The sequence below is a fragment of the Globicephala melas genome, chromosome 3 (genome assembly GCF_963455315.2).
Source record: "Globicephala melas chromosome 3, mGloMel1.2, whole genome shotgun sequence".
NCBI classification, from domain to species: Eukaryota; Metazoa; Chordata; class Mammalia; order Artiodactyla; family Delphinidae; genus Globicephala; species Globicephala melas.
The window spans coordinates 157,639,737-157,665,021 of NC_083316.1; the positions used below are offsets into that span (position 1 = coordinate 157,639,737).

The following is a 25,285-nucleotide window of genomic DNA, read 5'->3' on the forward strand; positions in this document are numbered from 1 at the left end:
GCTCAGTTCACACCCGGGCGTCCTCAAACAGCCATCTACCATCAATGCCAACAGCTCAAGGGGACCAATGGAAGCACCACTCAAAACAGTGACATCCAAATGGAAAAAGCCAATCAATAATAAACTCACCTTCAACTCAAAACAAGATTAACCTCAGATGCCAATGTAAAAACTGAAGCTGAAAAAACCGTGAAACCCAACAACCAGAGTGGCTGTTTGCCGGGGGGGGGGGGTGCGGGGGGGATGGGGGTTCTGGCCACTTGAAAGCCCAGAAGGGTGGCACCGGATCTACCACAAAGCCCAAGACCACTGAGCAGGCAGGCTTATCTCCGTCCCCAGGACACCAGATTAGAAGCAGCCCATAGAAAGGGGAGAGGAGCAGTTGAAGGCGCAGGAGGAAGCAACAGCTGGCAATTCGATAGCAGGCAAGGAGACAATTATGCCATTTCACCAAAAGGAAAAACAGCTAACAAGTTAACCTGCCATGGAAGAGAACAACAGCCTTAGGCGACCTGTGCAGACACAACCTGTTAGTCTGTGGTGAATATGATCAATATCCAGCTAGCTACCCAGAAGTAAGGCACACCCATTAAAAAAACTGTTTTAAATTGTGGTAAAATATACTTAAGGTTTACCACTTTAACCATTTTTAAGTGTACAGTTCCGTAGCATGAAGTACATTCACACTGTCGTTCAACCATCACTACCATCCACCTCCAGAACTTTTTCATCTTCCCAGACAGAAACTCTGTCCCTATTAAACACGAACTCCCACTCCCCTCCCTCCCCCAACTCCTGGTAACCACTATTCTATTTTCTGTCACTACAAATTCGACTATTTTAGGTATCTCATATAAGTGGAATCACAGAATATTTGTCCTTTTGTCTCTGGCTTCTTTCACTTAGCAGTGTCTTTAAGGTTCATCCATGCTGTTAAGCACAAGTCAGAATTTCCTTCCTTTTGAAGCTGAATATTGTTCCATTATATAGATATGCCACACTTTGTTTAACCATTCATCAAGTGGACATTTGGATTGTTTCTACCTTTTTGCTATTTTGAGTAGTGGCAGTATGAAGTTGGTGAGGGCACACCCCTCTTTACCTCAGGGCAAAGCTTCTGGTAATTCATTTCAGGAAGTTTTCCATCTCAAATGACTAGCAGAAATAGCTTCAGCACTTAAGTCAGAGGCCCATATCCCAAATTTCAACAGGGCCCAAATACAGTCAAAATAGTTAATTAGGCTTTAATAATAAACCAGACCACCATTCCCTCTGTCCTCAGACTAAGGTGCTCTGCAATGAAGTTAGTTAGCAAAGGAAAAATCCAGTAGCCAGATTTAAATAAAAGCCTTCAAGCCAAACATGCCCAGAAGAGTCTGTGACTTGCCCAGTGTTATGTCTCTCCTCACGAGACTGTGCAGCTTCCAGATTCTCAACGCTCAGCACTGACTCAAGAGTGAAATCTGGCTAAACAACGGTTTACAGAACTGTACAGTTGGCAGCATCTGAGAAACCCCGAAAGAAAAAAAAAAAAGGGATGCCTGGGCCCCTACTCACAGAGATTCCAGTGAAAAGTGTCCCGGGTAAGGGCCAAGTAATAGGATTTTCAAAGCTACCGAGGTTATTCTTAACATTCAAGCCAAGACTGTGATCCACTGCACAAATCAAGAACTGGGGTGCCAATGCCAGGACATACCAGGAGTCTGCGAGTTTTCACAAATGTAATTCATAACAATTTTCTCAAAATCTGTGTTGAGTAAAACATAAGTGAAAACACCAAAGCCTAAGGTTCTCCTTCCCCTTAATCTCTTCAGCTGTAACTGATAAAATAAAGGTCTGGATATGCGGTTCACAGTGGAAGAGAGAGACACGCTGGCCTCTACATACACATCTGGCAGAGAGTCCGTGATCTCCACCAACTAGGTGGAAAACAATCTCATGCAGAGATTTTCTGGGTCCACTTGTTTCCTCTCCAGTCCAGAAGCCAAGGGGACAGGAAGAGGAATATGATTCTGCCGCCAGCACGGAACACAACTGAAACTTGGCTATAATTCCAGGGCTAATTTCTGGGTGTGGAATTTCCCTCTTTCCCACTGCTTTTCTCCAGAAAAGTCTTCTCAACATACCACAGCAACCAGCAACCTAGGGCAGGCTCATGTTCCAAAGGTTCATCAAGCCAGTTCTTGGGATGTCTCTGCCGGGTTCCCAGGGAAGAATGTTGTAAATGATGGCTGGATGCCAGGACTAATCCAAAATGAACAGAAATGCTGATCTCCTTGGAGCCTGGGGCTCTAGGGTCTGGCTGACATCCAAGATTCCCAGGATGCAGACAGTGTGGGGTGAGGCCTGGAGTTTGGGCCCTGTGTGGTGAAGTGGCAAAGCAGTCAAGGATAGTGAATAGTGGGGCAGGCTGTCCCAGACCCATTCAGAGAACAAAGAACTAACACATCTACTTTCAAAAAGAGAAAAGATAAAACCATTCTTCGACTATGATTGTTTCCCCCATTGCCTCAGCACTCAACACCATAATACTTCATCTTCCTTAGAATTTCCGAATCAGGTACCAATTGGAGGTGCCACGAACAGGGACAGTGGCCCAGGGAACAAGCCATACAGTTGAAGCTGAACCTTGGTAGAGCCTGCCCATTCCAGAGAACCAGCTTGCTAAAGAAAGCTGCACCACATCCAAACTCCTACTGCAGCCTGGGGGTGCCATATGCTGGTATCTACATATAATGTGTCCCTGGCACCTCAGAGCACTGGGCACATGATAGGAGTCCAAGGATTCTAGCCAGGTTCCCCATCTTTCTCAAAAAGATGCTTGTTGTTGCTCACACATGTACCATTCTGACACAGCTGATTTCTTCCTTTGAATACACTAGGCCTTCCCTGTCTGAAATACCCTGTTCTCCACAGTTCCCCATCCTGGCAAACCACTCTCCTTCAAGAAGCCTTCATTGAGTGCCCATCCCCTTCCCACACCAAGTGTGCCATAGGTGGCCTTCCCAGGAGTTCTTGTGGCCAGTTTTTGTCTTATCATAATCACAGGATCTACTTAATACTGAGAAACTAGACACTTTCTCCTTAAGATCTGGACCAAGGCAAGGATGTCCTTTCTCACCACTCCTCTAACATCGTGCTGGAAGTCCTAACTAATACATTAAAAAAAGGAAAAGAAAAGAATACAGATTGGGAAGAAATAAGACTGTCTTTATTGGCAGATTACATGACTGTCTATATAAAGAACCCCAGAGAATCAACCAAAAAAACCACCTGGAACTAAGAAGCAATTACAGCAAGGTTGTAGGATACAGAATTAATACATAAAAGTCAACTGCTTTCCTATATACCAGTAATGAACAACTGGAAATTACAACCACAGCATACACTGAACTGTGATCATGTTTGTTCCCCTTCAAGTTCGTACTGCTATGGACAGCATCAAGTCAGTGCTTGGCAGGCTGAAAGGTCTCAATAAACGTTTGAATAAAGCCAGAAACAAACCATGGATACCAGCCATGCAAAGTCCAAAGCCTGGGACAGAGGCCTCCCAACCCCAGAGAGAGATGGCAGGATGCCTGCAGACGAGCCAGTGTGTCTTCAGACAGTAGTAATGCAGAGAGTATGACATGGCTGCTAAAGTGAACAGGGAACCAAGAGGATCAGTGTAGGGGGTGGATCATTGAGGTGGCACCACAATGTGCAGTGTATTGATCTCCTAAACCACACTGAGCTTCTGAAGCAGCACTCAACCCAAGGGCAGAGCTCTAAATTTGAGTCTGGGAAATACAGAGGCCTAAAGGGAGACAAACCAACTTACTCTCAATCCTCTGAAAATCCCCTTAACAAAGGAGATGTGTTGACAGAAGCCCCTCTAATCTGGTTATCTAAGCACATAACCCCCTTTGCCTCCCCTTCCTGGGGGAGTGGTCTCTGATGGGGAGTGACCCCTCAGGTGAAAGACTGACTTCAGAGTCAGTAAGACCTTGGTTCAGATCCTGCTCATGTGACCTTAGGCAGGCACTTTAGCCTGACGCCCTTCTTCTATTGGGATTTTGTCATATCTGCTTGTGTTTTTTGCGAACTAAAAAGAAAGAAGAAAAAAGCAGTCAGCACAGCTTCAAGCAAACCATTGAAAACAAAAGTTCCTTCCCCTCCCACAAATAGGTAATCACAAGTTGTGAAACAGGAGCAGCCCTCAGTTACAGTCTCACAATCTTCACAAAAGACACAACATGGCAACCAGGACTGGCATCATTGCTATTATGGCACCTTCAAATGTCAGGCCAGGGAGTCCTGCCACCCTCCTGCTGACCAAGCCACACAAACTGCAAGGTCTTCCCAAGCTGTTCCTTCACAGATCTAAATTTACTGAGCGCTTTTCTCTTTTCTGTCTCTAAGAACACATCAAGTGGAATATGTTACTCCCTCATCTTCACAAACAAGCAATACACAAACAAGACACAGAAGCATTTAGAGTCTCCAGACCTATCTTCACAAAGTTGGTAAATCGCCTTGGGTGGCTTCAGTTGCTTCTCAAGTCTTCTACTCATCAAAGCCTGACACACTCCCACACCTTCCTTTGTTTTGTTTACTGGACAAGTACAAGGAACATTCAGTTTGCATAATTAAGAGGTCTCTTTCAGAATTTGTTGACATTTCATCTGCTTTTGGATCCACCTTTGTAAGGGGCTCAGGTCTGGTGGGAGATGCCCCACTTGCTGACAAAGGGAATACAGATGTAGGCTCCAACTAGAAGAGTCCTCATTTCCTTTTGTCTGAGGCTGGCCCTCAGGGGTTACAGGGGATGTAAGAGGCAGAAAGCAGGGACGTCCCTGGTGGTCCAGTGGTTAGGACTTTGCCTTCCAATACAGGGGGTACTGGTTCGATCCCTGGTCAGGAAGCTAAGATCCCACATGCCTTGCAGCCAAAACACCAAAACAAAACAGAAGCAATATTGTAACAAATTCAATACTTCAAAAAAATGGTCCACATCAAAAAAAAAAAAAAAACTTACAAAAAAAAAAGCAGAAAGCAACTGGTTCACTTGGAAATCGAAAATGGAAACAGCAGCATATAAGGGCCCAGCCCATAAAGCAAACACCCTGGGCTCCCAGCAGCAGAGAGGAAGAGGTGATGACTGCATGTCCTCATTCCCAATCTCAGGCATTTTTGCAATCTCATCTTCGAGGTGAAGGTGAAGCATAACAGGATGTTGTTACAACCAGCAATGTCCCCAACTGGGAGAACCACTACGAGCCACAACACAACAGGCGGCCAGACACCAGGTCAAGCAGCCGCTAACAACTGTGATAAAGGTTCCTGTGTGCCTGTTCTATGCAGGCAATGGAGCACAGCGCAGGCCCAAAGACTCACAACCCAGTTGGGACTTCATTATTAAGCAGTAGTTTATTGGTGGGCTCTGCAAAACACACAAACATGGGTAAAATTCCACAAACGGAAATATTTACTGTAAGCACTGCTGGAATACTTGGTTTCTTTTTGCCTGAATCTTGCCTAAGGTTGTGGTTAACTTGAATGGCTGTCAAGAGAAGAATCAAAAAATGCTTCCCTTGCATCTTTTTTTTGACTGTGCTGGGCGGCATGTGGGATCTTAGTTCCCTGACCAGGGACTGAACCCACGCCCCCTGCATTGGAAGCGCGAAGTCTTAACCACTGCACCACCAGGGAAGTCCCTTTCCTTCCATTCTTAATGTAAAAAGCTTGTGGTCACACTGATGATTCCTGTCTTCACTCCACCCTTGAAAAAGGGAGGAAACTGTACTTCTCTACAGCTTCCCTAACACTTGTGAACTAAACCAAAATTATAACAATCTACTTCCTACAACCAGAAAATCGGCTTAATAGAAAGAACACCAAATCATTTATCCCTAGTAAAATACGCAATCAATCCAACTCCACCCGAGGCCTAGAGAAAGAAAATAGGCCCGGGCTTCCCTGGTGGTGCAGTGGTTGAGAGTCCGCCTGCCGATGCAGAGGACACAGGTTCGTGCCCCGGTCTGGGAAGATCCCACATGCCGCGGAGCGGCTGGGCCCGTGAGCCATGGCTGTTGAGCCTGCGTGTCCGGAGCCTGTGCTCCGCAACGGGAGAGGCCGCAACAGTGAGAGGCCCGCGTACCGCAAAAAAAAAAAAAAAAGAAAAAGAAAATAGGCCCCACACTGAGAGATCCTTAAGCAGTTCAGGCTATTTCCTGGGATTCCAGCATTTGGAAACTAAACTAAACTGCAGACACATCATGCTGTCACTTTTATGGGTCATGCCTCAGGCACATCGCAAGAGCCCTCTTCTGTTGGCACAGAGCCATTCCTTACTCTCAGGGCACTACAAACACTTGTAGACACAGACATTTGGGACGCAAACATGTTCAGCTACCACTGTTGCCCACCTGAATGCCCGAGGCTCTGGCCGGGCACTGCTTACACTTGTGACCCATGTGACTATCTCACAGCAGAAGGACCCAGAATTTTATAAGGTGATTATTATGCATGAATGGGCAGAGCACCTCTCCTCCCCACCGAAAAAAGAATCCTCCCCTTAGAGAACTCTGCAATTTTCACACAATTCTTTCACAATGATCTACTTGCTCCGTAGGCACAGTAACTAACTCAACAGTCCCCTGGTGGAAGTAGGGAATAGGATGAAGGGACATGGGGATGGGGCATCCAAGCTATGGCCAATCCCAGCTAAGAAGCGGTTTACTTTGATTCCCCAGCAATAGATGCCCTAGCCTCAGGCAGAACTCCCAATATGGACAGATATAGAGGCACACAGAACAGGAACATATTTCCATGGCTCCCAGCATGAGTGTACTCTGTGGCATAACGTTCGTGCTTCCTCCTTCCTCCCCAGAGCAAGGCTGCAGCAACAGGCTGCCACCAAGCAACTACCACTCAGGAGCAAGGCCCAACATTCCAGTGCTATCTGTCCTTACAGCAGTGGCCACCTGCTTCTGCGTCTTACCCACCAAGGCTCACAAGCAAAAAACATGACATAATTGCTGCTCTGGAGAGAGCTCATAAAGTGGTGGCTCTCATCTCCGGCTGCACAGGGAATTGCTTGGGGATCTTATTTTAAACACTCATGTGTAGAGCTGGGCATAGGAGGAGGGGCTGACTACAAAGAGGCACAAAACAATTTGGGGGATTGGAAATATTCTGTATCTTGACTGCCAGTGATGCATTTTTCAGAATGAATTTTATGGCATATAAACTTAAGAAAATGAATAAACAAATAAACCATGTCTGGGCCCCACCTACTTCAGACCTGCTGCTGTGCAGGGAAGGCGGAGACAGACCTACAGGTTAAGAACAAAAGCAGCCTGGTCTGAACCTCAACCTCCAGAACTAACCTGAGAGACTTTTAGCAACAGACATCGTCATTAGACTTGTGATTCCTCATCTGTGAACGGGAGTAGTTAACAGGGCCCATCCTCAGGATTGTCCCAAGGATCAGCAGGCTTACATATAGTGCCTGCCTTATGTGAAGTGCCTAATGTTGTTCAATCACAGCTTTTTGGGGGGTGGGGGTGGGGGGGGGTGGGAGAGGTATTGAGAAAGACCCAAACTACTCTACTTTCTGGAATGATCCATCCACCTTGTGTAGACTGGAAACTCCTCCAAGATGAGAGCAGCTACTGGAGCACTGCTGAACAACTACATGTTATAAATTGCTTTTCTGACAGGAAAATTCAAGGTAAAGAATGGGTTCTGTGACTTGTGGTTTACATTTAAGACAGCAAAGCAGCGAAACTAACAATCTTAAAGGAGTAATAAAAAATCCTTGGGCTTCCCTGGTGGCTCAGTGGTTAAGAATCCGCCTGCCAATGCAAAGGACATGGGTTCAAGCCCTGGTCCGGGAAGATCCCACTTGCCAACGGGCAACTAAGCCCGTGTGCCACAACTACTGAGCCTGTGCTCTAGAGCCCGTGAGCCACAACTATTGAGCCCACGTGCCGCTACTGAAGCCCACGTGCCTAGAGCCCGTGCTCCGCAACAAGAAAAGCCACCGCAGTGAGAAGCCCGCGCCCCACAACGAAGAGTAGCCCCCACTCGCCGCAACTAGAGAAAGCCCGCGCACAGCAATGAAGACCCAACGCAGCCAAAAACAAACAAAAAAAAAAACGAAAAACCTTGTAGGCTGCACAACCGAAACATTTCCTGCGCTCAAATCAGTTAGGGAAGTGGGGCTACTCCTAGCTCAAAGTAGGGGGAAAGTTGATACCCAGCTATTGAAGAGTGTTTAAGACAGTTCATTAATCTTTTGAGAAAATTAACTTACCCTGATAGAACACTACTGTGTAGAATAATTTTTCATACTAAATGTTTCCTAGACGACCTTGGCCCAATTTTACAGTTTTGGTTAAATCTCAAAACTAGTAAAGATATTTGCTGCTGCAGGGCTGGGAGGGGGACTCCTAGGCAACAAGTGCTAGAGAACCAAACAACTCCCTACTGGCCCTGACAACAGAACACCTTTGGGTTCAGAGGGAACAAGCAGCAATAAGCAAACAAGCCAATTCTGCCTGTGGACTGAGATCTCTTGATTAAAACATTTAGCTGTCACTACAATAAAATGTAACAAAGCCACAAGTAGGGGAAAGGTCACCCTTCAGCACAACACCTATTTCCACATGTGTAAACTCACAGGGTTACTTACAATCAATATTCCCCTCATACTATGTTCTGGTGTTGATGGGACATGTGTATAGATCCTATCTGTCACCTCTAATTGTGACATGACAGCCACTACCCATCACAAAAGGCCAAAGCTTACCACTCCCCAGCTGTCTTACATTGGGACATTTCTGGTTTTTCCAAATGTGGACATTACAGGGTTGAGAGGGATCAACAAATGTTTGATGGCTGAATTAATACATGCCCAGCTCAGTGGTCCCCTCCATGAAAGGTGTATGACGAAGCCCCTGATCAAAATGGAAGCAAGAACATTGGAGAGTGAAACTGGAAAAGGCTCTAGAGGAATATACACCGCAACACACTCGATGAGCAATGCCTGAAGTCTATGCCCTTCAGTCTCCTCACTCTGACATCTGATCTCCTAGAGCACATGCAAAAATGTCCACCCATCCTTCATGGTCATTACTCTCCTCCAGAGGGAAATGCAAAGTGTCTCTGATCATGGACATCCCTACTGTACCACACCACACAATCCCAGCCCATTCTATCTCTCCATGAATCAATTGGAAAATGCACACTGTGACACAAATGCCAAACATCACCAGATCCCCAGCCTTCTGTTTGTTTGCTCACAGGAATGCACACCGTGTGTCTGCACATGTGGTCACTGGTGGTCACTAAACAAGCTCCTTTCAAGGCCCAAAGCTCCTGGTTAGATGAGTGTCCGGACTCAACTTTTTAACTGGAGTTAGGAAGCAGTCATTTGTTTCTACAATGCATCAGATTTGCACTAAACATCTCTTAAGACTGAGCACCTGCCTGCACCAGGCAAGTTTGCACACAGCTGAACATTCTCCAAGCCGCCAGTGCCCTGCCAGAAGATTTGCTGAGCAGTCAAACCCAGCCTGGCCGCGATGGCTGTAGCAGTTGGCAGGCAATGTACTAGCAACAACTTTCTGGGTTAAGTGCCAACTTCCCCCGAGTGTCCACATGCTTAGGGAATGCAGTTGGACTCAGAACAAGGAGGAAATTACTGAATGCCTACTGAGGCTTGGGGCTCAGTGTGCTGGGATGCTGTATTCCGACCTCACAAGAACCTTGTACACAGCAGAGATCAGGATCTCATTCTGTAGCTGAGGACACTGATGCAGAAGAAATCAGTCATTTATATGAGGTCACAAAGCCAGCAAGGGATTCAGAGGCTGCATGACTCCTCACCCTGTACCCAAAAATCATTTCCTGATGGATGAAGGACATACATCTGAAAGGCAAAACTCTACAACTTTTAAAAGATAAAACAGAATATTTGATTTCAGGTAGTGTTCTCACAAACTGTAAAACAGAGTCATAAATTCATCTATGTTAAAATTAAGATTTTCTGTTTGTCAAAAGATAATACAGAAGTATGTGTGGTGGTGGTGGTGGTGGTGTTGACACCAAACTAGGGGGAAATATTTGTAAAATGTACCAGCCACAAAGATCTGGTGCTCAGACTTTATAAAGAACGGCTGCAGGGACTTCCCTGGTGGCGCAGTGGTTAAGAATCCGCCTGCCAGTGCAGGGGACACGGGTTGGACCCCTGGTCCGGGAAGATCCCACATGCCATGAAGCAACTAAGTCCGTGCGCCACAACTACTGAGCCTGTGCTCTAGAGCCCGTGAGCCACAACTACAAGCCTGTGCACCACAACTACTGAAGCCCGTGTGCCTAGAGCCCGTGCTCCGCAACAAGAGAAGTCACCACAATGAGAAGCCCACTCTCCGCAAGTAGAGAAAGCCTGCACGCAGCAATGAAGACCCAACGGAGCCAAAATAAATTTAAAAACCTTGAGGTTATTAAAAAAAAAAAAAAAACGGCTGCAAATCAATTTAAAAAGATAAACAAGCTAAAGGAAAATGACAAAAGTCAGAAACAGGTATTTCAAACAAGTACAATAAACACAAGAAGATGCTCAACCACGTTACTGTGCAAATATAAGAAGTCTGTTAATGTCAATTTTGGTGAAAATATGGCTCAACATTTTCAGATGTGGGAAGGTAAACAGATGCAACTGTTTTTTTTACAGTTATTTGGCATTAAGGCATCCTCAATGGCCTACTTATCCCACTTCTGGGCACTTACTTAAGACACCTGCACACCCCTTGGATGCGTGCAAGCATGCAGAATGCTATAGCAAGAAGATTTTCTCTTGACTGAATTCTTATCACAGCTACTCAGAACCAAACCCTTATTCAATGAGATCATTTGTCATTTTATAAAGTCAAGAAAAGTTTTAAAAGTAAAATGAGGGGCTTCCCTGGTGGCACAGTGGTTGAGAGTCCGCCTGCCGATGCAGGGGACACGGTTTCGTGACCCGGTCCGGGAAGATCCCACGTGCTGCGGAGCGGCTAGGCCCGTGAGCCATGGCCGCTGAGCCTGCGCGACCGGAGCCTGTGCTCAGCAACAGGAGAGGCCACAACAGTGGGAGGCCCGCATACCGCAAAAAAAAAAAAAAAAAAGTAAAATGAAAACCTATTCCTTCAGGGCACACTTGTTAAATGAATTACCACCTTTCTACCACTGGGTTGCTGCTCACCACTGGAGATATTAAGGTCTCTAAAACACCTGTCACACCCCGCCCCCAGTCATTTTAATCATACATGGCACAGGCATGGCGAACACCTTTACTCACCACTGAATCGTTACTGTGCACGCAGAATACAGCACAGTACCTGACTTCTTAAGAAGTCCCACGCACACACACTGATGGAATCATCCAATTCAGCATGTCTGCTTCAGGCAGGAAATTCCTTTTAAATAAGGGTCCCTATGTGGGAAAATAAGCACCCAAGAGCTGGAACTCAATTTCACCCTACAATAAAGTAGCACTTAGAGACTGAGAGGCTCACCAAAATCCTAAGAGATCATCCAGTTCACATCCCTGAGTTAACAAGCCTGGGTGGGGCACCTGGGCTAAAGATGACACTCCAGCTTACTACTCCCCCAAACTCCCTCTCATATACTTTCACTGGAGTATCAAGGGGAAAATGGAGGTGAAACCAAATCAAGGCATTTTGGCGCTCTGGTGGAAACCTTTTAAAGGTGAGGTTTAATTCCACATGTGTGAATTTCTTCATGAGACTCTTCAGGAGAGTGGCACAGAATCCTGGATGAAAAGATCTGCCCAGCCAAAGTAACGACCCTCCTCTGACCATTCTCTGCCCCGGTGAGTTTTTTTTTTTTTTTTAATAACCTCCGATCTTTTGGACCAAGGGCATGGCCTGCCTCCAAAGAACAGGTGTTTGCTTGCAGAACTATCCAGGTTTCTGTCCAGGCCTCGGCTGTCCTCACAGATGGATGAGCCTAAACATCAGTTCTTTCCCTATACTCACAGCTGGATAGTCTCTTCCTTCTCTGACTGCCTGAACTGTACCTCTCAGAAAGCACTTCCTAGGTCTGCCTTGTTCTCATTATGTACCATCCCAACCATCTGCATGAGGTGGATTCCTTCCTCTCTTCTGCTGTAGAACAGAAATCATGAACACCTGGGCTCTAGAAACAGGCCTTGCCACTTACCAGCAACCCTACCCAAGTGACTGAGCTCTCTGGGTGTCAAATTCCTTATCTGCAAAACGCAGATGATACCAGTACCCATTTTCTGAGGATTTTAAGGAACACAGAGTCTTAGAAATCCAGCACCTGGCACACAGTTATCACTCAAATATTCACTAAAATGGACTGATCATAAATGGATGCACAAGCTCCCCAGTCTGTGGAGGGGAACACAGCGGAGAAAGAGAAGTGACCCATATTGCAGCTCCATACATTAAGGCTGACCCAAACCAAGCAGGGTGACTCCTGTTCAAATTTACCATTTCAGAATAGGCAAGCAAGAAGAAACAGAAAAAAAGGCCTATTCAGAAAAGGTAGTTCTACCCTTTGAAGGGAAGTCTATTCACAGGCAACTATTTGCTAAAAGCCCAGAACCTTTTCACAAAATCAATGATCAAAGATAACTATTGTCTCAAGATGAACAATTAGGGGGTGGGAGGGGTTTGAAAGAGCCATAGGACAGGGAGGGTACCCAGCTCTCACAAGTGCAAGGGAAGGGTACTCAAATGGGTTCCCAGAACAAAAAGGCCCATAGATGTCCTGAGAAATGACACAGAGGACAGGCAAGCTAAGCTATGGGCCTGTCAGCTCCAACTCTGGTAACTCCAAACTGCATTCCTGGGATTACAAATATATGTGAGTTATTATCTTGAAACAGATGAACATGAAGGTGGTGTTATCTCCAGACAACCAATCTGTGAGCTCAATTGTTTCCTGGCGTCAAAAGGAAAACAGAGACGCATATACACAAACTTCATTACTTAGCAGCTTTTTATAACTAAAAGCACTTCAGAGGTAAGAATTTTAAATGAAGATTATAAATGAAAACAACCTACACATGGATAGTACCACCTCTTACAAAACTCTTTCATATAGGCTATGTGTTTATTTAATTACAGAACAGAAAGGGAAAACTGCTTAAGTAACAAAGCCATGGCTGTACAGTAAGACTGTAATTCAACTGAGCAGAGCAATGGGATTAATTAAAGCCAAGATCAACAGAAAATGAAAAGGGGAAATATCCATCAGCATATACAAGTCTATCTTCAAACTTTAGAAATTAGGGGAAAGCAAAGGGATTTTAATATTGTTAAAAAGAGGACAACAGGCCCAAAATGGTGTCTCCTATGCTAAGCCCCATGTCCACAAACCACAACTTAGTTTCGGCTCTCCCAAAATGGAATCTTAAACCAGTCAATCGGGAATCACCTGGTCAGCACTACTGAGGTAATCCTCCTGACAGACCCCTAACATCCCTAAAAAGAAAGTGACCTTGCCACAAGCAATCTGCTTTTTGATAGCATAATTTCCCTCATCCTGCTCTCTGTTACTAAGTCTTTCATTTGTGCAGCTCCTTGGGCGCTCCTTCCCATCTGCTAGATGGGATGCTGCCCCATTCATGAATCATTGAATAAAAACCAGTAAGATCTTTGAAGTTTACTCAGTTGAATTTTTCAAACAATATGCCCTATTCTTAGAAGTAATACAAGTTCTTTTCCATCCTTTGACAACTCTGCCCCAATTACAAAGTATGAATTATTCAAGTTTACGATACTGGATTTCCCATTCCTTCTACCAGACAAGGATTTGGGAAAGGAGAGCAGAGTGGCACCATGCACACCACCTGTGTAGCATGTTCATATCCCTAAGCATAAACATATCACACTAAAGAATGGTACTTTCTCATCCCACAAGCTCTATCTCCCTCAGTCTGCAGGTTCAAGTGCATGCATGGAATAAAGGGTGCTGCAGCTGACAGCAGGCGCTAAGCCACATAAGGGACCATAGCCATGAATCTTTCTAAGTCTACCCACATCCAACACCATGAAATCATCAGGCTGGCTAGCGACCCATTGGATTACCTTCTGCAGCAAAGGCTCCAGGCCAACACCAAATCCTGGAGATAGTTTTATGAACAGCACAAACAGCTTCAGTGAAGAGCCCCAGAACAAAAACCTTCCTTCATCTGCAGCCGCTGCAATAAGCCCATTCTGGCACATTCTGACATTCATCTCCAAGAAAGAGAACAAGCTGAAAAAGAAGGGCGCAGAGGGCCCCTGGACAGATGTGTACCACAGCTGACACTGGTTACTCGACCACTCTGTAAAAATCTCTGGAGGATTTTCACAAGGACAAACCAAAAGGGGTGCTCCACACAGTTTCCTACAGTCATAAGTTTGCAAATGCCTGCAAAAGCAGGATGCATGCAAAAAAGAAAGTCTTCAAAACCATCAAGAGTCTTTTAATTAACATAATTACTCATTCTCAAAGTAAAATCCAAGAAATTCATTTTAGTACATGCTCCCTGAATGGGCTTTAGGGTTCTGAGAACTGCCCCTGCCCCCAAACTGTTCAACATTCGCACATATGCATTTTTCTGGAAGAAGGATCCACAGTGCTATCTGTCACATTCTCAAAGGGACCTCCAACCTCCCCTCAAGTTAAGAAATGATGCTCTAGGGACTTCCCTGGTGGTCTGTCCAGTGGTTAAGAATCCGCCTTCCAATGCAGGAGATGCGGGTTTGATCCCTGGTTGGGGAACTGAGATCCCACATGCTGCGGGGCAACTAAGCCCGCACACCGCAAGTACTGAGCCCGCGCACTCTGGAGCCTGCCGCCACAACTAGAGAGAAGCCTGCGCGCTGCAACAAAGAGCCCGCACACCACAACAAAGACCCAATGCTGCCAAATAAATAAATTAAAAACAAAAAAACTGATGCTCTAGTGAGAAGCAGGGCTGGTCTATCCTTGGCCACTGGACCCTCAATTATTTTGAGCCCCTTAAAGAACTGAATAAATCCAAGAGCAAGAACTGCAGGAAAATGATTACTCTAGCAATGTTTAACACTTGTTTTTGATTATGGAAATCTGAGTAAGCTTTCTGTAATACTAGAGGAATGCCAAGCAGCAGACTTTACAAGAACTTAAGTACAGAAACAGCTTAACAAATGGCAAAATTACAAATGACTTTTTGTGTGGATGAAGATGAATCCAGTCCACTGAAATGTTCTCCATAACAAGTTCATTCACGCAAGCGTTTGCCGATGTTTATCTACCTGGTCTCTTAACCCAGTCTTCCCCTGCGCTTCATTCCGTGATCTAAGCCCATCTCACCCCTGTGCTTCCTGAGGGCTGTTTTTCTGGCCAAACTGGGCTCTATCACCAGTGGCTGGAGTCCTCTTGCCCACTCAAGAGACTATTGAGACTTGGCTTGACTCCTCCCAGAGCCCCCACAGCAACTCCCACTGTACCTGGAACCTGGAATAAACCATGTCGTTCATTTAATCCTCTATCAAAGATTTGGAATACACACATCCTTGACCATCTTCACTTTATCCTTTTTCTTGAGTAACTCATTCTAAGCTGATTTCACCTAATTCTGGTTTATGACCAAGCATGGTAAATTAGCTTCCCTTTCAGCCATCCAAAACTTGCTTCAAGTTAGGGGATACACTCGACTTCTAGTGTAAACTATAGACAGTTTGACAAAAATTATCCCATCTAGAATGACTCATAATGGTGAGCAAGATGCTGCTGGGGCTACCACTTGAGGTGAGCAAGTGGAGGGCAGAGATGGGATAAATATGTCACGTTTGAGGCGAGGTGGTTCGGCATTCCCACTCTGCACGTGGTCAGGGATGGGCAATGACCCAAGCCAGAGTCTTCCGTCATTAGAGAGCACTACTGGGGAAGAATCACTCTTGACCTTGAGGTCAGGATATCAGAGATAAAGAACAGCTCTGATGTCCCTATTTGAGCCCCTGAATTCAGCTGTGCCCAAGGCCCACTCCAGACTTATCACATCAACCAACAAATTCCCTTTCATTTCAACCTGTTTTATGCCTGGTATTTTCACCGGAGAGACCTAACCAATACAGCCATTTCCTTTAAAACTGACATCTTCACTAAAAACTTGGGAAGACACTATCTGAGAGTAAAAGACAAGTAACTTGCCTTACACATACACACACAAAATACTCTTCACATACTTCTTGTTTTGCTTGTTACGAACTACTGACAACCTTCACCACTACATGCTTCCTCAACTTCCCCATCCCACTCTACCCTCCAAACAGCTTCTAGCAAGCAGAGTACAAGAAAGAAAAGAAAGTGAAGATCAATGCAGGACTTCCCTGGTCGTGCAGTGGTTGAAAATCTGCCTGCCAATTCAGGGGACACGGGTTCGATCCCTGGTCCAGGAAGATCCCACATGCCACAGAGCAACTAAGCCCGTGGGCCACAGCTACTGAGCCTGAGCTCTAGAGCCCGCAAGTCACAACTACTGAAGCCCGCGCACCCTAGAACCCATGCTCTGCAACAAGAGAAGCCACCACAATGAGAAGCCCACACACCGCCAACGAAGAGTAGCCCCCGCTCGCCGCAACTAGAGAAAGCCCACGTGCAGCAACGAAGACCCAACTCAGCCAAAAAACAAGATCAATGCACTTCACTCGCTACTAGAAAGCATATCCAGGACAGTCACCCTTGCACAAGTGATGAAGGAACAGATTGCAAAATGGCCACCAAAAAAATTTTTTAAAAAGTTTTCAGGGTACCCACAGCTACCATTGAGAGGTATCTAAAATGAGGTTATTTCACACTAGGCTGACAAGATTCACAATAAGAAACAGATTTTGTCATGTACACAGTACATAAAATCACAGCAAAGGTTTTATGAAATACCCTTGAATGTGTAACACCCTTTGACATTTCCTTTTTCTCCCTCCTTAAACAATGACTGCAACCTACTAAATTCAGTTCATTACCCAGAGTATGAAAAACACAGATATAAAATAATAATTACTCTCTCTTAAAATCTAGATTGTGGTCAAAGTTCTCTGGAGCCCAAACCTATTCTCTCATTTTACACATGAGAAACTGAGACTTGAGAGGATATGCGACTGGTCCAAGGAAGGTACACAGCAGATGCAATGTGTCCAGCCCAGTTCCTTCCTTCTCTCCCTCTTGTGTGCACACACACGCATGTGCACACACACAACATGCACTGGCAGGCTCCACACTCCACGCAGTCTGCCTGTTTCAACCCTCACAATAACGATCTGCTCACCTGAAACGTATGCTTCCTCAAACACAGCGGAAAATGTTTCAAGTGTGAAATCCCCAAATTTATCTCACTTACACAAAACAATCTCAAAAGCCAATTCGCCGGCAAGCATGTATGTTATTGCCTGGGATAGGACAACTGGGGATGTTAGTCACACACAAGGACACGGATATTACTAATTCCTGCTTCTAGAAATTACATAATACCAAGCCCAACACCTTTCCCTGGCACTGCTTCCACAGTGTACCAGTGTCTCTTGGCCTAACAGCAACTAGGAACAAATAAGCAGTTTCAGCCTTAAGGGGACACCAAGACAAGAGAAGTGACCACAGGCAAAGTGAGGCCTGGACGGCTATTCTAGAAACCCTTTATGCAGAGCAAAAGAAGCACCCTCTCACCAATCGAATATAATACAGGTCAGATACTCCCCTACCTTCCCCCAATCTGAATACAACACAGAGGCCAGACACCCCCACCTGTTGTCTACTCAGTCAATGCTTATTCATACAAATCCCATTTTACACAGGAGGAAACTGAGGTTTAGGGAGATTATGTAACTTGCCTGAGGTCGAGGTCAAGGCCAGAAGGGAGTGGGCCTGGACTGATCCCTGACATGGACTCCACAGTTCTCAGTACACAGCTCCACCCAAGCCCAACCAACTCTGCTAGCCACAGCCCAGAGTCCTGGAACTTCCTACATTGAGCAGAACAGGCCAACACTTGTCAAGGAAAAGATCACAGAATACCCTACACCTAGGGTGAGCTTAAAAAAGCCTTTATTTGTAAGTATGTCACAGATCAAAAAGAAGAAATGGCATATTCATTTAGGTACTCTTCATTTGCAGTTAAATGCTCAGATTTAACAGTTTAACACAAACTAAAGGCATTCCACACGGACCTGGATACTGATGGCCCCTAGTAATGGTGACTGGCATCGACTGGTTCTTCTGGTCAACAGGCCCAAAGTCCACCAGCAAGAACTCAGCCTCCCAGCCAGACACTCCACTTTCCTGGCCCATCATCCAACTGCCTGCCTCCCTTCCAGGGAGTCCCTGACTTGTGATACAAACCTTCCTGCAGACCAGAATCCTTTCAACAAATCCAGATGTCAACACAATTTAATTTAGGGCCAAAAGAGGCAGGGAAGGTATGGAGAGATGCTACGCTTGTGCTCCGCAAAAACTTCCTCCATCAGCAACTCCCAATGACTGCTGCCTTTGTTCAGACAACCAGGTTTTAATAAAATAGTTAAGTTACATCTTAGGCCTGAGGATATACTGGACCACCTTCCCCTGATGGATCATTTCTCCAAACTCTGCAGCCAACAACATCCCAGGGTGGGCTCCCCCAAAGCTTGCTGAATTTCCATTAATCCCATTACCACCACTTTTTTTTTTTTTTTTTGCGGTACGCGGGCCTCTCACCGTTGTGGCCTCTCACACCGCAGAGCACAGGCTCCGGATGCGCAGGCTCAGCGGCCATGGCTCACGGGCCCAGCTGCTCCGCGGCATGCGGGACCTTCCCGGATCGGGTCACGAACCCGCATCCCCTGCATCGGCAGGCGGACTCTCAACCACTGCGCCACCAGGGAAGCCCACCACCACTTTTAATCTCATTATCAGATAAACAAATCCTCACCTAGAAAAACCAGCCCCTACTTTATATCACCTCCCCCACTGATCTCTACTCACAGCTCACTTGAAGGAAGACCAACACACAGGGGGATCTGAAAGGCACCTGGCTGATCTTGATATCACCCGGTGACATGGTTTCCAGGCATGTCAGCTGGTCCACCTTCCTACCCTCACCTGCTCTACTTTGTAATACCTGGCTACCTCTTCCCACTTCTATTCTCCATCCTGGATAATGACAGCAAATAAGTAGCTAACCTTGAGAGAGCACTGCCTCATTTTATCCTCAACTTAAAGATGGAGAAATGAAGTCTGGGGAAGGCTGAGTGACAGGCGAAGGTCACACAGCAGGCAGGAGGGCCAGGATTCAAACTGGGGTCTAACTGTGCCACACTGGTTGTATCAGTCTTTGGAGCAGGGCAGCAAAAATGAGACAGGACTGGACTGCCAAGAGGCTGTTCAAGCCCTCCCCAGAGCATTCAAATAACACTGGACTTCTATCACAGAGTCAGGAATTCTGCGACTTGATTTCAGGAAACAAAGTCCAACTCTGGGCAGGAGAGTAGAAAGGTCAAAGAGCAAGATCTCAGAGACACTTCTGCTTCTCAGAAGGCTTCAGAACACACTCAAAACCACATTTTGTTTTTAAACAGTTACTATTTGTGTGTGTGGGGGGGAACTGTTAAAAACCTCACCCTTATAAACAAGACACTGTCAAGCTTAGATTGGAGAAAGGGAAATTCATGGAACTTTTCTAGAAAACTAATTTGTATCAACTTTCCAAAAACGCACACCCTTTGGTCTGGTGATTCCATTTCTAGATATGAAAAAAAGAGAAAACTTGAAAATCATGTCCAAAAATAGCAGAATTAAATTATGGTACATTCACGTAATAGAATTTTAGGCAACCATTTAAAATAGAGTATTTTGGAAATGTTCACAGTGTAGTATTTTTTGAAAAATTAACAGCACAATCCAATTTTGTTACTCATGTAGAAAAAAACTGGCACAAAAATGGGGTTAGGTAACAATTTTTAACACTTAACATCACCTTAACACTGTATTTTCCAAATTTTAAAAAATGACCGTGCACTACTTTTGTTTAAAGAGAAAATCCCATAAAACCTCTTTTGCAAATGATGTGGATCAACCAGTGCTATTCCTCCTCAGGATTTGGTCAAGAACAGGACAGATGGCTGCTCTGCCCTATCTTTGACACTGGACTCACTCTCCATCTATTTCTTTAGAATGGAATACATCCCATGATTTATGCTGGGACATGTGGATGCAGTTTAATCAAGTTTAATCAGTTGTAGCCTGCTTGGACTGGAAAAAAAAAACCTAAGTGTTTTTAAAATTAACCTTTGTAACAATGGTACGAGTTTGGGTTGCATCTTCCAGACTGTTTTCTGTGCCTCACCAGCATTTCAAAGTGTTCTCTAACAATGTACAATTTAAAAAACCAAATGGGGATCAAACCATGCAGACTGTACTACATGTCAACATGCTGACATCCTTGCACTTCCATTTCCTCATTCTTTTAAATGGCTACACCACATTCCATTAAGCTTTTTTTTTTAACCCCTCCATCAAAGTACTAGAAAAATCACTGCAGTTAAAAAGTCATTGTGCATTCTCAAAAAGTTAAGTACCATGACCTAGAAATTCCACTCCTAGATATCCATCCAAGAGAAATTAATACAAATGTCCACACAAAAATGTGTACATGAATGTTCGTAGCAGCACCATTCACAATACCCAAAAAAGTGGAAACCCAAATATCCATCAACTGAATAAATAAAATGTGACATATCCATCCACACAATGGAATATTACTTAGTTATAAGAGAAATGAAGTACTGATTCATGCTACAGCACAAACCTTAAAAACATTATACCAAGTAAAAGGAGCCAGCCACAAAAGGTTATGTATCATATGATCCCTGAAATATCCAGAATAGGCAAATTTATAGAGACAGAGTGTAAATCAGTGGTTGCCAGGGATTGGGGGGGATGGAACGTGACTGCTAATGAATAGGGATTTCTTTTTGGAGGGATGAAAATGTTCTAAAACTGGTTGTGGTGGTGGCTGCACCACTCTGAACATACTAAAAACCACTGATTTGTACGCTTTAAATTGGTGAACTATCATTTGTGAATTATATCTCAATAAACCTGTTATAAAAACACTAAAAACAAAAAGATAAGATTTTACAATGTTAGTATAATACTCTAGTTTATATTCAATAAATATTTGGAGAGAATGAATACGTTAAGAAAGAATATATGTACCACAGAAAATCACTGTGCAAATATCTTTTTGTCTTCCCTTATACATAGTAGAAGCTCAGAAACTAATTGTTACAATGGATTGGCCAATCACATGAAATCACAATATTAGAAAGGGCTCAATGTTTTTAAACAAAAAAACAAAACCTTTTTACTGACAAAATGAGATCCACATTAAGAAATGCTACGCATACTTATTTATCACCCACTTCAACTTCCTCTTAAAATACTTTTCCCAGGTCAGGACTGACCCACAGCCCAAACCCACTCACCACATTTCAAACTGCTAAGTGGGAGACGCACAGTAGACAGTGCACAGAAGCAACTGCATGCCATGCTGCTTGGACTATTAGTAAGTTTACTGCAATTAGGGACCTTAACGTTACCTTAGTTAAAATTCACGTCTCCCGGGCTTCCTTGGTGGCACAGTGGTTAAGAATCCGCCTGCCAATGCAGGCGACAAGGGTTCGAGTCCTGGTCCGGGAAGATCCCACATGCCGCGGAGCAACTAAGCCCGTGCACCACAACTACTGAGCCTGTGCTCTAGAGCCCACGAGCCACAACTACTGAGCCTGCATGCCTAGAGCCCGTGCTCCGCAAGAGAAGTCACCGCAATGAGAAGCCCGCGCACCACAATGAAGAGTAGCCCCCGCTCGCCGCAACTAGAGAATGCCCACGCACAGCAACCAGTGCAGCCAAAAATAAATAAATAAATAAAATAAAAACAAAAATTCACGTCTCCTGTAAGTCACTACTGACCAATTATGCCCACTGTTAATATTTTACTGATTTAAAAGGAATTACTTGCACTTGGTATTATGGGCATGTCAAATTCTTCCTAAATTATCTCTCCAGTTTATTCACTCAAGGAATATTTTAGCTGCTCTTCTAAGGTGCTGAGGATACACTAGAGAATAAAAATAGACAAAGCCAAGCAAACAAAACCCTGCCCTCACAGAACTTACAGTCTAGTAAAAATAAAAATAATTTAAGGAAATCTTATTTTTTACAAACTCATGTCTTATGAATTAAATAAAATGCCAGCACCAGCAAAGAATCCCCACAATTCTCACCTTGCAAATGTTCAGTCTTTTCAAAACACTAAAAATCACAAAGATTTATTAAACATTAATAGAAACACTGAAACTGTTCTCAATAACAAGCTTTTCTCTCCTTTTTATAGATCTGCCAGGAACATAAAGACAAACGTGTCAACTTCACAATTTTATTCAAAATCAGAATTTGAAACATTTCACATCCACACAATCGTTACAGATGACGACAGCGGGTTGTCAGAGCAGATTTAACAGCCCAGGGTCTTCAAATCATTGATACGAAATGGTTTTTACTATAAGTTAAAAAAAAATATCCCTCCAATCTCCTTCCAGAATTCATAAATCTCAAGTCATTCAATAACCTGAATTGTGTAACATGAAAATACTGCATCCTCTCCACCTCCAAAAGCAAAAGTGCAACTTAGTACAAAGATCACAACAACTGGCTCAAAAAGGTAACTTTTGGAAACAAAGTCTAAATTCCTCTAAACAATTCAATAATTTAGTGGAAATTTTACAAAGTGGCCAATGATTCTCTTGCAATTCTTAGGTAATTTTTTTTCTCATCTCTATCCCAGGAAGGGAAGGTAACCATATAGACACCTGAGAACAGCCAACCCATCTTTAAAATGCAGCCACTTTCATGTTCTAACTTTCACCTGTAGGCAAAATTCCTTATCTTCAGCAATTGGCTGGGGCTGAATTCTAGCAAGATTCACACATGTGGGCTCATCTCCTCAGGTTAAGACCAACTAAAACCATCTTAAGAGACTAACTCACTCCACAGCTTGAGCCCTTAGATACTTTGTTTCCTACTAAGGTTATGGGGTAGGGCAGATAACAGGGGAGCAATGCACTGTTTTAGATCAGGCTTTTCTCGATGTGGTCGAGGGAAATCATCGGAGAGGTTTATTTTCCCCAGGCTGAAAATTTGGGGGAGAAGGGGTTAGTTATCTACAATGCCTTGGGGGAAAGATAAATCCTATCCAAATTAAACCGAAAATAATGTTTTATCATATTACTGGCTAAGTCATAAAATAGACTGTGCCATCCAAAAACTTCTCGAAACTGGTAACATATTCATAAATCCTACTGCGTATCACTTTCTTTACAACCTCCAAGGACTAGATTCCAAGAACTAACAATTTAAGGAACCTGACAGCCCCATTCATAAAAATCTCCCAAACATTATTACAGCACCAAAGAGCCACTGGCTTAGAGGTACACTGAGACGGTTTCTGTAAACACGAACAGGTAGAGCCCTCTCGAAGATAAGCAAAGACACTTCAATTCTCATTCACTTCTCCAAGAGGTCACTTCTTGCATCCAGCACACACACAGAAAGTAACCCAAGGGCCAAGACCATACACCGCACGAGGCTGCACAAAACACTGAGTAAACAAACAAAAACAACACTTCAGAAAACAATGCGTGATCTTGACTAAAAGAGAGGTCACTCAGCAAAAGAACATGACTCATCCACGGGCCTGAACAGAAGTATTTATACTGCCCACTACACCGAAGTGGGATTTCCCATCTTCATCCAAGGCTGGGCCTTAGGAGTATCTCAGTCGGGTGAAGTTGTGTTATTTCCGTTTTGGAGGGAGGGGGGTCATTTTATTTCGCTGAATCACAACTCCCCCACATCCCCACCCCATACCACCACCACGCACAAGACTGCAAATAGACGAGACCCTGGCAAGGACGCCAACAAGCACCGACCGAGCAAAACAAAGCGCCCAGTGAGGGGCTGCCAAGCCGGGAGTGGGTGGGTAAAGGGGGCCAGGCTCGCCCCTCAGTGCACCGCTCCCGCCCCCAAGAGCCTGTCTCCGGGCAGGTGTGCAGCGGCAGCCTTCTCCCCCCACCGGGGAACCAGCCCCGTTCTCTGCAGAGCTCCGGGGACAGCCCGGAAGATGAGGAAATGAGGGCGGGGGCGCGCTGCCCCAGCCTGGACAAGAGGACCAAAGCACCAGGGAGCGCATTGGGCCCGCCCCACGTGAGCGTCCGGGCCGGGGCCAAGCCCGCCCCGGGGACTGCGGCCGGGGACAGCGGCGCCTGTGACCACTACGCCGGGCCCGGACTTACCGGGGCCAGGCGCGCCGCGGAGTCCGCGGCGGCCGCTTCCTCCTCCTCCTCCTCCTCCTCACTTGACAAAATGGCGGCGACAGGAAGTGCCGGGCGCCTCGGCCCGCCCCCCGCCCGCCCCCGGCCACCCGCCCAGCCGCTGCGCCCGCGCCCCCCGCCCGCGCCCCTGCCCTGCACCCCTGCCGGAGCCGGGGGGCGGCGGCGCCAACGGCGGGGAGCCCGCGAACCGCCCTGCCGCCAACGGCGCAGGCGGCCCTGGCCCGGCGCGAACGGCGCGGGGACGCGGGAGGCCCGCAGGCCCGAGCCCGCGTCGCCCCGGCCTCCCCGCCCCCGCGCCGCGCCGATGGCGTAGGTGCTGGCGCACCGGCCCCATTACGCAATGCAGGTTACGCGGGCCGCGCCGCGGAGCTCCGCCGGCTGCCCCGCGCCGTCCGCCGCCCCGAAGGGCACCGGTCCTCACCTGAGACGCTAGGCCGCACGCCGCCCCCGCCGGCCGCCGCCGCCCCCTCCTCTTCGGGCTGCCTGCGCGGCGCCGGGGCCCGCCCGCCGTTCCGCCGCGCTCACAGGCCCCGCTTGCCCGCGGGCACTGCCGGCAGCCGCCGCTGCCGCAGCCACCACTTCGGCTCTTCGGTTGCGGGAGAGCAGAACAAACAGCCCTACCGCCGCCGCCGCCGCCGCCGCCGCCGCCAGCGCACTGACGTCACCGCGCACGCTGCGCGCGCGGTCACCCGCTGTCGCCGCCCGGCGTGCGCGCCCGAGACCGTGCCCGGCGAGAGCGAGCTCAAGAGAGCTGGCGGCCGGGAGGTGAGTGGAGAAAGCCGGTGCTCAAGGCCAGCGGGAAGATGAGAGCCCCCCCCCCTCAGACCAAGGGTGGGGACTGAGGAGAGATCTTGCAGACCCGAGGGAGGGGAGCA

At 46.1% G+C, this 25,285-nt stretch overlaps 1 protein-coding gene across 1 annotated transcript in view; it reads right to left on the reverse strand.

Moving 5' to 3' along the window:
* The window catches only part of BRD4 (bromodomain containing 4), an 82,699-nt gene extending 58,224 nt beyond the window's left edge, over nucleotides 1–24,475 (reverse strand). The window contains 1 exon segment of the mRNA XM_060296806.1: nucleotides 24,372–24,475. The gene's annotated coding sequence lies outside the window, so the exon portion shown is untranslated.
* Between the last annotated feature and the right edge of the window lie 810 nt (nucleotides 24,476–25,285).